We start from the raw sequence: 12,864 nt of genomic DNA, 5'->3' as shown, positions 1-12,864 counted from the left end.
CACAAGCTCTGCAGTCAGCCAGATTTAGGTTTGAGACCTGCTTCTCCCACCTGCTAGAAACTTCCCTGGTGGCTCAGATGGTAAAGAATCTGCCTGCAATGCAGGAAACCCCATTTTGATCCCTGGGTCAGGAAGATCCCCTGGAGAAGGGAATGGCAACCCACTCCAGTTTTCTTGCCTGAAGAATCCCATGGACAGAGGAGCCTGGTGGGCTACAGTCAATGGGATCACCAAGAGTCAGACATGACTGAGTGACTAACACTAACTCTGCCACCTGCTAAACTGTCAACCTGACCACATTCCTCAATCTTCCTCAGTTTCAATGGAACTACTCTTGATCTGGTCCAAATGGAGTCAGCACTTCCTTACTGGGGAAAGATCTGATTCCTTTCTGCTGCAGGCCCACCCCAACTGCATTAGAGGCAATTTGGTTAGACATATCTCCCATTTTACAGACAACATTTTATGTAACAAATTCTACTGAAGAGAAGATTTTTCTTTTCTAACAGGTAGGAGGCATTTGGGAATTCTAATCCTAGTTGCTCTATTCTCTGCTCTCATATCAAAATGTCACTGAATAAATTGGAAAAGCCACCAGTGTATCATGTTTAAGGTAAGGAGGTAAAGGATGAATTCTAACCACAGGCAGATGCTGAAAGGGTTACATTTCAGAAACTGTATGCTGTATCAGAAACATGGTCACATGTTTCTCTCTAGCCACTAACCATGATAAAGAAACATAAAAGGCACATCCCAGACACTAAACTTCAAGAACTGGCAGATAGGCATATTTACTTAGTTAGTTACAAGGATGTGAATTTTGTTTATCTGCATTTATAAGATTCATTCTGGCCCTGGTTCAAAAACTCATTAGGAATCTATAATGTCCTCTAAGTTATTAAGAGACTAAGATTATATACCTCTAATAAGCTCCTATACTTTGAGTAGCAAGAGCCTAATATAGTGTTCACCTGAACTTCTCTGAAAATAAGAATCACTTGGAGCCTCCAGTGAACTAAGAATGGATTACTGATTCCCAATTCAGACCTACTGAATCAAAATTTCACAGGAAGAGGATGGAAATCTGCATGTAGAGTAAGCGTCCCAGTTGATTATTATCTTCAAAGAGATTTAGAGTAAACCAAGGAGTTACTCACTGTATCTGTGTTCACATATAATGAGAGAATCTCTGTGTATGCTCCTGTCAGTCTGACCGTCCCTATGGATAACTGAAACCCTGGATAAATAACTACCTGAACTAATGAAAGCAAGTAGAGTTTGGAAAGGAGTTGATACTAAATAGAAGGGACTGGTAAAGGGTTACTTCCCATTTTTATAGCAGTTAGCCTCATATCAGTCATGTTGAAGTCTGCCCTATTCAGAGCAACTGAAACTTCAAACACAAAATACCTAAAGTCTCAGAGGACAGAGTTCAGGGCAATCACTGCCACTAAAACGTGAAGAGAGATGATGATAGAAAGTGAAGGCCCAGAGGGAAAAAGCCGCAAATTCTGTGTAAAAACTTTTGTCCAAATCTCGGGCTGAGCCCTGAACCATGATGCATGAGTAGGTCAGGCTACGAGCAAACTAGTTGAAGATCAAAGGACTGAATGGAGATTGGAGTGGCTGACAAGAGGCAGAGTTTGAAGTTTAAGTCCAATAAACTTAATTAGCAGCTAAAACAAAATTGTTAACATTCTTTAGAAGACTATGATAGACTCCAGAGTCTGCGTAACATAACATTCACAATATCCGGGACAGAAGCCAAAGTTACTCAGACACAAAAAGACAAAAATTGTATGCTTCTATTTATATGTTGTTGTTGCCGTTGCTTAGTCACTAATTTGTGTCCGACTCTTTTTCGACTCCATAGACTGTAGACCACCAGGTTCCTCCGTCCATGAGATTTTCCAGGCAAGAATACTGGAGTCGGCTGCCATTTCCTTCTCCAGGGGATCTTCACGACCCAGGGATCAAAGCCAAGTTTTCTGTATTGGCAGGCAGACTTGTTAACCACTAAGTCACCAGGGAAGTCCTCTATTTATGTGAGGTACCTAGAATAGGCAAATTCATGAGACAGAAAATTGATTAGTGATTGCAAGGGGCTGGGGAGGAGGGGGTATGAAGAATTATTATTTAATGGTTACAAAGTTTCCATTGCAAAAACGAAAAATACTGGAAATTTAGAGTAGTGGTGGTTGCACAGTATTGTGAATATGCTTATGCCACTGCAATAACACTGAAAAATGGTTAAAACAGCAAATTTTATGTTATGTATATTTTGCCATGAGGAAAGAAAAAACAGAATAAGCCTGATGTAGCAAAAAACAAAAATACCTTCTGTGAACTCATCAATAGAGTGAAAATAACCGAGCAAAGATTCAGTGACCTTGAATATACATCATAGAAAGTTGAAGAACAAAGCGAAAAAAAGAATTTAAAAAAGAGAGAGAACTGTGGGAAAATTATAAGCATGTAACGGGAGAAGGCGATGGCACCCCACTCCAGTACTCTTGCCTGGAAAATCCCATGGATGGAGGAGCCTGGTAGGCTGCAGTCCATGGGGTCGCTAAGAGTCGGACATGACTGAGCGACTTCACTTTCACTTTTCACTTTCATGCATTGGAGAAGGAAATCGCAACCCACTCCAGTGTTCTTGCCTGGAGAATCCCAGGGACGGGGGAGCCTGGTGGGCTGCTGTCTGTGGGGTTGCACAGAGTCGGACACGACTGAAGCGACTTAGCAGTAGCAGCAGCAACATACATGTAATAGGGATACCAGAAAGAGAAGAGAGAAAATAACAGAAGAAATGTTTGAAGTAATAATGGCTAAGAATTTTACAGAACTAATGACAGGCAACAAAGCCTGGCTCCAGGTAGCTCAGGGAACGCCACTCAGGAGAAACATGAAAAATGTACACCTAGGAATATTATATTACGACTGCAGAAAGTCAAACTCAAGGAGAAAATTTTGAAAAAATTCAGAGACTAATAACACCTTACTTACAGAGGAACAAAAATACGTATATCATACTTATATTTGGAAACCATGCAAGCAAGAAGAGTATAGACTGAAATATTTTAAATGTTTAAAGGAGGAAAAAATGCCAGCCTAGAATTCTGTACCTAGTGAAATTGTCCCTCAAGTGAAGAAATAAAGATTCCTTCAGACAAACAAAAATTGAGGGAACTTGTTGCCAATGAACCTGTCTTATACAAAGTGTTATTTTTTAAGTTATTCAGAAAGAAAAAAATTATACAGAAACTCAGATCTACATAAAGAAATGAAAACCATTATAAATGAATAAGTAAAGATACAATAAAATATTTTATTATTTTTATGCTTAATTGATCTAACCAAAAATATTTTGTTCAAAATAATTGGCAACTATGGGAAAGACCCTGATGCTGGGAAAGACTGAAGGCAGGAGGAGAAGGGGACGACAGAGGATGAGATGGTTGGATGGCATCACCGACTCGATGGACATGAGTTTGAGTAAGCTCTGGGAGTTGGTGATGGACAGGGAAGCCTGGCGTGCTGCAGTCGATGGGATCGCAAAGAGTTGGACAGGACTGAGCTACTGAACTGAACTGATAGCTAATGGAGATGTAAAATGAACGATAGCAATATAGTAGTGTATGGGAGGGAGGAATTTAGAATACTCAGTTATAAGTACCTGCACTACCTGTGAAACTGTATCGTGGTTTTTAAAAGTGGACTTGGATTAGTTGTGAATGTATATTGCAAACTCTAGGGCATACAAAAAAGATTTTTTTTAATGAAGTATAATTTATATTTTATTTTCTTGGGCTCTAAAATCACTTCGAACTGTGACTGCATCCATGAAATTAAAATAATCTTGCTCCTTGGAAAGAAAGCTATGACAAACCTAGACAGCATATTAAAAAGCAGAGACATCACTTATGATGGCAAAGGTTCATATTGTCAAAGCTATGGTTTTTCCAGTAGTAATATATGAATGTGAGAGCTGGACCATAAAGAAGGCTGAGCACAAAATAATTGATGTCTTCAAACTGTGGTGCTAAAGAAGACTTTTGAGAGTCTTTTGTACAGCAAGGAGATCAAACCAGTCAATCCTAAAGGAAATCAGTCCTGAATACTCATTGGCAGGACTGATGCTGAAGCTGAAGCTCTAATACTTTGGCCACCTGATGAGAAGAGATGACTCATTAGAAAAGACCCTGATGCTGGGAAAGATGGAAGGCAGGAGGGGAAGGGGACAACAGAGGACAAGATGTTTGGATGGCATCACTGACTCAATGGACATGAGTCTGAGCAAACTCTGGGAGATAGTGAAAGACAAGGAAGCCTGTGTGCTGCAGTCCATGAGGTTGCAAAGAGTCAGACATGACTTAGTGGCTGAACAACAACATAATTTATATACTAACTAAAGAGAGAAAGTAATATATATGCATTTAAAACCAGAGAAGTCAGAAAAAGCATGGAAGACAAAACAAAGGAAAAAAAAAAGAAACAAAACGAGGCAGAAAATAGAAAGCGAATGAAAATATGGTGGAATTAATCAATAATTACTTAAACATGAATGTATAAAACATCAACTAAAATGTAAAAGTTATTAGAGTGGATAAAAACAGAAACAAAAAAGAAAAAATAAGACAACTATATGTTGTTTAAAAGAAGTCCGCTTTAAATATAAAGACAAATAGATTGAAATTAAAGGGACAGAAAGAGATATACCATGAGAGCACTAATCAGAAAAAGTAACTATATTAACTTTGAACATAGCAGATTTCAGAACAAGAAAAATAAGGATAAAGAGACACATTATATGACAATAAGAAAGCGTAGCAATCCTTAACATGTGTGTATCTAATAACAGAGTATCAAAATACATCTTGTATTTTGAACATCTTGACAAAAGTTATTCAGTTCAGTTCAGTCATTCAGTCGTGTCTGACTCTTTGTGACCCCATGGACTGCAGCACGCCAGGCTTCCCTGTCCATCACCAACTCCCAGAGCTTACTCAAACTGATGTCCATTGAGTCAGTGATGCCATCCAACCATCTCATCCTCTGTCATCTCCTTCTCCTCCCACCTTCAATCTTTCCCAGCATCAGGGTCTTTTCAAATGAGTCAGTTTTTTCACATCAGGTGGCCAAAGCATTGTAACTTCAGCTTCAACATCAGTCCTTCCAATGAATATTCAAGACTGATCTCCTTTAGGATGGACCGGTTGGATCTCCTTGCTGTCCAAGGGACTCTCAAGAGTCTTCTCCAAAACCACAGTTCAAAAGCATCAATGCTTCAGAGCTCAGCTTTCTTTATAGTCCAACTCTCACATCCATACATGAATACTGGAAAAACCATGGCTTTGACTAGATGGACCATTGTAGGCAAAGTAATGTCTCTGCTGTTTAGAGAGACTTTAAAAGTTGTTAGACCTACAAAAATAAATAAATAAAAGAACCCACTATTATAGTGGAAGACTTCAAAAACCCTCTATCAATAGTTGAGGGACTCAACAGACAGAAAATCAGTAAACATGTGGTTGAATTGAACAGCACCATCAACTAACTGATCTAAAAGACGTTAATGCTTATTTCATATAACAGCAAATTACACAGTCTTCTCAAGCTCCCATGGAACATTCATCAAGATAGACCACTCTGTGGACCATAAAACTCACTTTATCAAATTTAAAAACGTAGAAATCATACAAAGCTGCCTTCAGATCACAATGAAATTAATCACAATGAAAGAAATCAATAGCAGAAAAATATCAAGAAAATCCTCAATTAGAGATTACACAGTATATCTCAATAAGTTTCAAGAGAATTTAAAAAAATGTTTTGAACTCAATGAAAATACAACTTATCAGATAGCAGATGCTATGAAAACAGTGCTTGAAAGAATATGTATAGTGTTGGATGCGTATTTTACAATAAAGAAAGACCTAAAATCAATCATCCAAGCTTCCACCCTAGGAAACTAGAACTTAGTTTGAGTGCTCAGTCGTGTCTGACTCTGCCACCCCATCGGCTACAGTCCATGAGATTATCCTGGTGAGAATACTGTAGTGGGTTGCCATTTCCACCTCCAGGGGATCTTCCTGACCCAGAGATCAAACCGAAGTATCCTGCACCTCCTGCATTGGTAGGCAGAGACTACCACTGAGCCATCTAGGAAAACTAGAGAAGAAAAGCAAAAAAAGCCTAAGGTGAACAGAGAAGAGGAATAATAAAAATCAGAGGCAAAATCAACAAAATTACAAAGAGAAAAACATAGAGAAAATCAATGAAACCTAAAGTTGTTTAAAAGCTCAATAAAACTGATAAAGCTCTAGGCAGGCAAACCACTTGAGGTACAGAAAAACAAGTGACTTGCTCCAAGCGATGCAAGGAAGTATCAGTTCGGGATGTGAGTCCAGGCAGCCTGGCGGCAGCATCCACAGCAGTAACCACTGGACCGCAATTCCACCGTGGCTCCCCGCCCCCAGAGCACTGCTGCTGTCTCACCTTCTCAGAAAACAGTGATGGGTTATGGCCCTCTTTCTTGCTGCATCTGGACGCAACGTTGAACCCTTAAACACACAATTGCATCAGCCTCAAGGAGGCAGCACCGAAGCTGAAACCAACGTGTCCTCCTGACCAGATCTCCATTTGCCCCAGTACACTTTCATTCCATGGTGGCAGCAAGCCAGTCGCTGAGCTCCTATTCGTTGGGCACTTTTTCCAAGGTTATTTTGACTAGGAACTAGGACACAGAGAGAGAGAGTCAATAACAGAGAGGTGGGAGGAAGGAAGGAAGAAAAGAAAGAGGGAGGGAGGAAGCAAGGAAGGAAAGAAGGAAAGAAAGGGAGAGAGAGAGGGATGTAAGGAGGGGGAACGGAGGCAATGTTTTAGGCTTTCAGGGGCAAATATTCTTTCCATTTGTTTTTCCCAGGACATGATGACCTCAGCCCTGTCATATGTAGTTGCATCCTGAACACCCACCTTTCAATAGGTTAAAGAAATATCGGACAGAGGAGACTGGTCTCAGAAGTCTTGCTCTGCCTAGACAAGGAGTATGATAAAGTCACTCACTCTTGCACTAGCCTGGAACTCTGCAGCCTCATGCATGCCCACATTCAGCAGCTGATAAGCCTCTTTAGCATTCATCGAACCTGTAAGTTGCTGGAAAAGAAAACTTAGTCATCAGAACATTTGCGGATGACTGGGCACACAAATGAGTGACAGTTTGATTTACAAGTTAAATTCTACCACATCATTAATCCATAAGGATCACATCACCAGTTGTGATGAAGCTGTGCCTGTTTTTCTTCCTTATTCCAATCATTGCACACAGGAAGAGGAATATGACTTTTGTGTGCTGTGCTTAGTCGCTCAGTCATGTCCAACTCTTTGCAAACCCCCACGGACTGTAGCCGACCAGACTCCTGTATCCATGGAGATTCTCCAGGCAAGAATACTAGAGTGGGTTACCAAGCCCTCCTCCAGGGGATCTTCCCAACCCAGGGATCGAACCCAGGTCTCCCACATTGCAGAAAGATTCTTTACCATCTGAGCCACCAGTAAAGTGAAAGAAAGTCTACTCATGGATATGTGGACCTCCCTGGTGGCTCAGATGGTAAAGTGTCTCCCTGCAGTGCAGGAGACCAGGGTTCGATCCCTGGGTCGGGAAGATCCCTTGGAGAAGGAAATGGCAACCCACTCCAGTACTCTTGCCTGGAAAATCCCATGGATGGAGGAGCTTGGTAGGCTACAGTCCATGTGGTCGCAAAGAGTCGGACATGACTGAGCAGCTTCACTTAGAACAATAAATATTAGTTAAACAAAAAGAAGAAAACATTTGGTTGGACACTGGCTTTTTTAGCACAGGAGGCTCAGATGATGTGATTTGCAAGAGAATTTGGAAGGAAAGGTCAAGTGATTTCTGTAGGAAGACTGTTGAGACAGTCGGTTTGTGAGCGTAAGGCAACAGTGTCTAGTAAAACTTCTGGCAGGTTTTCTGTGAGATGAGCTGAGTATTTCTCAGGATATGGGCAACTCCCTTACCAAGACAGTACTACAGATGCTGCACCCATTGACCTAGAAACTATCCTATCAATAGTTTCAAATTTCCCTGTTTTATCCTCTAGAATCTTTTAAAAATCATGGATGAAAACTCAACCTTCCTGCTCAAGGTTACAACTGTGAGTTTTCTTTTCATGAACTGGAACACATTCAACCAAAAAAAGAAAAATCAGAAAAAGTGCTCTCTGGGAAGACCATGGAGATTTTGGCTCAGACTTTGAACGCCCAAACAGGGCTATCAGGAGGACCTGAAGGCAGCTGATGCTTCCAAGGAAACCTGAAGATGTGAGATCTAGTTGACAATATTTTTAAGAGGTTTCCCTAGAGAAGCCAAAACCAATCTGGTCATTTATTATGGTGTAAATAATCAGTGACCAGAGAGAATGATTTGTTGTTGTTGTTCAGTAGCTAAGTCGTGTCCAGCTCTTCTCAAACCACGGACTGCAGTACATGAGGCTTCCCTGTCCTTCACTGTCTCCCTGAGTTTGCTCAAATTCATGACCATTGAGTCGGCGATGCTATGTAACCATCTCATCCTCTGTCACACCTTCCTCCTCCTACTCTCAATCTTTCCAGCATCAGAGTCTTTTCCAATGATTGAGCTCTTTGCATCTGGCAGCCAAAGTATCAGAGCTTCAGCATCAGTCCTTTCAATAAATATTCAAGGTTGATTTTCTTTAGGGTTGATTGGTTGACTGATTGGCTGTCCAAAGGACTCTCAAGAGTCAGCCCAATCAAGAGAATGATTGTCAATGATCTTATTTGTAACATTGTTGCAGACCTAAGGTTCTTCCTCGGATCAGATGTGCCGAAAAATGATTTTTTCAGAACACTGAGGGATATCTCACCCTAGGAAAGTTTACCATTCAAACAAGAACTTCTCCAAGCATCAGTTACAAATTTTGCTTTGCCATTTTGATATAAGATTTTTATTTCTTGTGTGTATGTGTGCATGGTAAGAACACTTAACTTGAGACAAACTGTAAATTTTTCAGTATTGTAACTATAGCACTGCACTGACAGCGGACCTCTAGTATGTATTCACCTTGCCTGACTTTACATGAATTCACCTTATACCTGTTAAGCTGGCTGCTATTATTTTTTTTAAAGGTAAGTGTCAGTGAAGATTTAGAGAGATTGGAACCAATTGGTCCAATCAAGCATGAGACATTTGGAGAAGCTCTGCTAGTCTCCCTGTCTTGGATGTTCTGCTCCTTATTTTTGCATGACTGGCTCCTGATCACTTAGAGTATCACCTCATCACAGACAGATTCCTCACCACGCTTTGCTCCTTTACATTTACTTGTTTCTTCCCTGTCTCCTCCTAGTAGAGTGTAAGCCCCATAAGAGCATGCCTCTTTTGTTCCACTGGCAGTGGTACCTGGCACAGGACAGGAGCTAAGAGATGTGTCTGTGGCATGAAGGGGAGAATGAGTCCTGGAATCATAAGGTTGTCCTCGCAGGACCTAAAGCATGATTCCTGATGTTCTCAAAGAAACATTGACTCTTCCAGCAGCCGATTTTGAGCAGTGCCCGGGAGCAGTCTCCCTCCAATCTTTAACATTTTATTTTTATTTATTTTAGCACTGAAATGGGATAACATAAGATCTGAAATGCTCAGATCTGAGGTGTACCATTGAAACAGTTTTGACTAATCCATATGGAGACGCAGAACTTTTCCAGCACCACAGAGAGTTCCTCTGTGTGCCCTTTCCGGTCACCTCTCACCTCCACCGCAAATACCTACTGATCTGATTCTTATCATCATGAGTTCATTTTGCTAGAATTTCGTTTACAGGGACTCACACTGCACGCGTTCTTTCTTGTGTGCAGCATGCCCAACACAACCCAGCATTTCCTCTTTTATTCAGCATGGTATTGGGGAAGTTTTCTATGTCTTTGCCTACACATCTCTTTTTATTGCTGAGTAGTATTCCATGGCACGAACGCACCACTGTGTGCTCATCCATTCTCCTCTTGAAGGACACCTGAGGTATTTCCAGTTTTGTCTATTATAAATAAAGTTTTAGTGGATATAAGTATTCCTTTTTCTTGGACAAATACCTAGGTGTGGAATTGTTGGGTCATAGGATAGGTGTGTATTTAAATTTTTAAGAAACTGTAAAATAGTTTTTAAAGTGATTATGCTCTTTAAAATCCACTTTTAATTCCCCGAGAATGCACTGTGAAAGTATCAGGCAGCCAAATATCTGGAGATCATCCATAAGTATATATATGAGTAAATGTAGTATAAAGTATAATAAGCCAGAGAGCTCCGAGGGAGGCTCCAATCCCGGGGCCCCAGAAAAGCCCTTCCCCACTGTCCCGTGGTACCTGGAGCAAGACGGCTAGATGGTCCACACTGCCAGGGGAGAGGCAGCCACTGCGCCCTTGGGTCAACTCAGTCTTTTCCACCGTGTGTTTCCTTAATGGGTAGAAAGCTAGACGCCAACATTCTGTTTTGTGTTGAGTTTCCTGGCCCAGGCTTAAGAGCAGATAAAGACTGGCACATGTCTGGGGCTATTTCAGGCTCTCAGAGATGCAAGCGGCTGTCCCTCAGAGAAAATGGGGCAACTCAGTATCATGCAGATATTTGAGTTTCCAGGAGGAAGGTTTACTCAGAGAATGGGGACTTCCCATGGTGTTAAGACTCCATGCTCCTGCTCCCAATGCAGAGGGCCTGGGTTAGATCCCTGGTTATGGAACTAGATCCCACACACTGAAACTAAAGAGTTTGCATCCCAAAACTAAGATCCTGCAAGCTGCAGTGAAGATTGAAGTTCCTGCATGCCAGAGCTAAGACCCAGTGCAGTCAGAAAAGTTTTAAAAATCCGAGGATGGCTTTCCTCCTCATTAATAACCCTGTTTTTAGACAGATAGCCAAAGGCAGTGTCATTTGGTCATAGGGGAGGGGTAGCTATTTAGGAACTCACTTCCCATCAAGAGTGAATAATTTCACCAGGACAAGGTCTAAGAGGAAGGAAGCACGATGCTCACAGATTTCTCAGGTCACCTGTGTTCAGTCAGGGAACACTCTCAACATCTTCTGGAATCTACCCAGGCAGCCTATCGGATGGCTTCGAGCAGTCTTGGGAGTTTTCCCCTTCTTGCTGAGTGTTGGGAGGGGGCCAAGTGCCTTCACGACTAAGGCACATGCCTCCCAGAGGAACAGCCAGGGAGGGAGTGCCAGCCTCCCAACCCCCAGACCCGGGGAGGCCAATCCATTCTGGTCTTTCGGGCCTCCGGCAACACCTCCCCGCCCCCCACCCGAAGGCATTCTGGAAAAGACGCTGAGTTTCCCAAGAGCCAGGGGAGTCCTCAGGAACCGGACTGGACCGGTTCCTGGAACTGACCTTCTGGAAAAGCAGTGACCATCTGGAACCTTCCCGAGGCCCAAACAAGCCATGGAGGTGACCAAAGGGCGAACCCGTTTCCCACCACAGTCTCCATCTTGGACCCGGGCTTCCCAGCCTTCTCAGAGCTGGAGAGCACCCCAAGACTTTCCAAGTCTGGGTCCACATTTCCAGGGCTAGTGTATGTTCAGGACACCCCCAGATCGGGATCGTGCTTGCTGAGAATGAGACCTTCTGGCACGGCTGTGGTGAAATTTCCTGTCAGCGACGAAACTGAGGTTGAAGCCACCTGCACTCTTCTGACTGACTAGGTCTCTGGCCTCGGATGCCTGAAGTATCAATTCCCACAGCTCTGTTCAGGCGTCACCTTGGTCTCTGAGGTAGACGTTAGGGGATGGTTGCATATACCGCTGTTCAGACCTAGGCCCAAGCAATCAGGTCGTTAAACTGTTTTTACTGCCATGCAACTTTTTTTGTTTCCACTGGAGATTTTATTTAATTTTTTACTTTCTAATTGGAATATAATTGCTTTACACTGTTGGGCAGATTTCTGTTCCCACCCCACCCCCAGCACACCCCAGAGGTTATCACAGAGAACTGAGCTGAGGCTCTCTCTGCTATATAGCAGCTTCCCACTAGCTATTTTACACATGGCGGTATATAGCACTGGGGACTTTTTGTAACAAATTTCACCTTAAAAACGGATTAACTTGCACCACAGTATACAAAATAGATAATCAAAAAGGACCTACTATATAGCACAGGGAACTCGACCCAACTTTCTGTAATAAACTATATTGGGAAAGAATCAGAAAAAGCATAGGCATATGTATAATCAAACCATTCTGCTGTACACCTGAAATTAACACAGCATTGTAAATCAACCATAATTGAATATGAAATAAAAGTTTTAAAAACCGAACAGACAAAAGCAGGTGAACTTGCTTTCCAAAGGCACGTTTACGAAGACTCTGAAAACAGGATAAATGTTAGGTTTTCTTGATAAGGCATTTATTGCATCCTCTGAGCACCCACACTTCATAGGTCAGGAAAAAAAAAAGCCCAGGTGCTGTTCTGGTTTGATAGAAGTGGTTATCACATGCTATTTAGAGAGCGTGTGGAAGGATTTCTTGGCTCTGACTGAGTCCTGGAATTCTGTTTCCCACAGGCTTTCAGCAGCCGGGCTCTGAGTCATCACCCGGTGACCACAAGCTGGGGTCCAGCAACATGTGCTCCCCAGATAGTGAGGTCAGACGTGCCAGCCCCACTGGGAGCCCGATAACTGACTTACTAACGTCCCTGAATGATAGCACTTTTGATTAAACGTCACATCTCTGTCTGTTCTTGCTCTTGCCCCAACTAAAATTAGAGCTGGCATTTTGATAACTGCGCCCTTGCTTGAACTTTAGGATGCTTCAAGGATAGGGGGAAAAAAATCACGGTGTCCCTGGACTGT

At 42.2% G+C, this 12,864-nt stretch overlaps 1 long non-coding RNA gene across 2 annotated transcripts; it reads right to left on the bottom strand.

The window, feature by feature from the left end:
• Nucleotides 1-547: 547 nt before the first annotated feature.
• On the bottom strand, nt 548-10,490 carry LOC132660199 (uncharacterized). 2 transcript variants are annotated; one of them, XR_009601516.1, is made up of 4 exons: nt 10,390-10,490; nt 7,066-7,155; nt 6,499-6,736; nt 548-2,054 (listed from the first exon to the last, which is right to left on the bottom strand). It is a non-coding gene; the product is annotated as an uncharacterized LOC132660199 (long non-coding RNA). The 2 variants fall into 2 exon arrangements; XR_009601517.1 differs by lacking the exon at nt 548-2,054 and adding an exon at nt 4,581-6,171.
• Between the last annotated feature and the right edge of the window lie 2,374 nt (nt 10,491-12,864).

This window comes from Ovis aries, chromosome 8 (genome assembly GCF_016772045.2).
Source record: "Ovis aries strain OAR_USU_Benz2616 breed Rambouillet chromosome 8, ARS-UI_Ramb_v3.0, whole genome shotgun sequence".
Classification (NCBI taxonomy): Eukaryota; Metazoa; Chordata; class Mammalia; order Artiodactyla; family Bovidae; genus Ovis; species Ovis aries.
The sequence above is the reverse complement of the archived record's forward strand: the minus strand, read 5'-3'. Positions and strand labels throughout refer to the sequence as shown.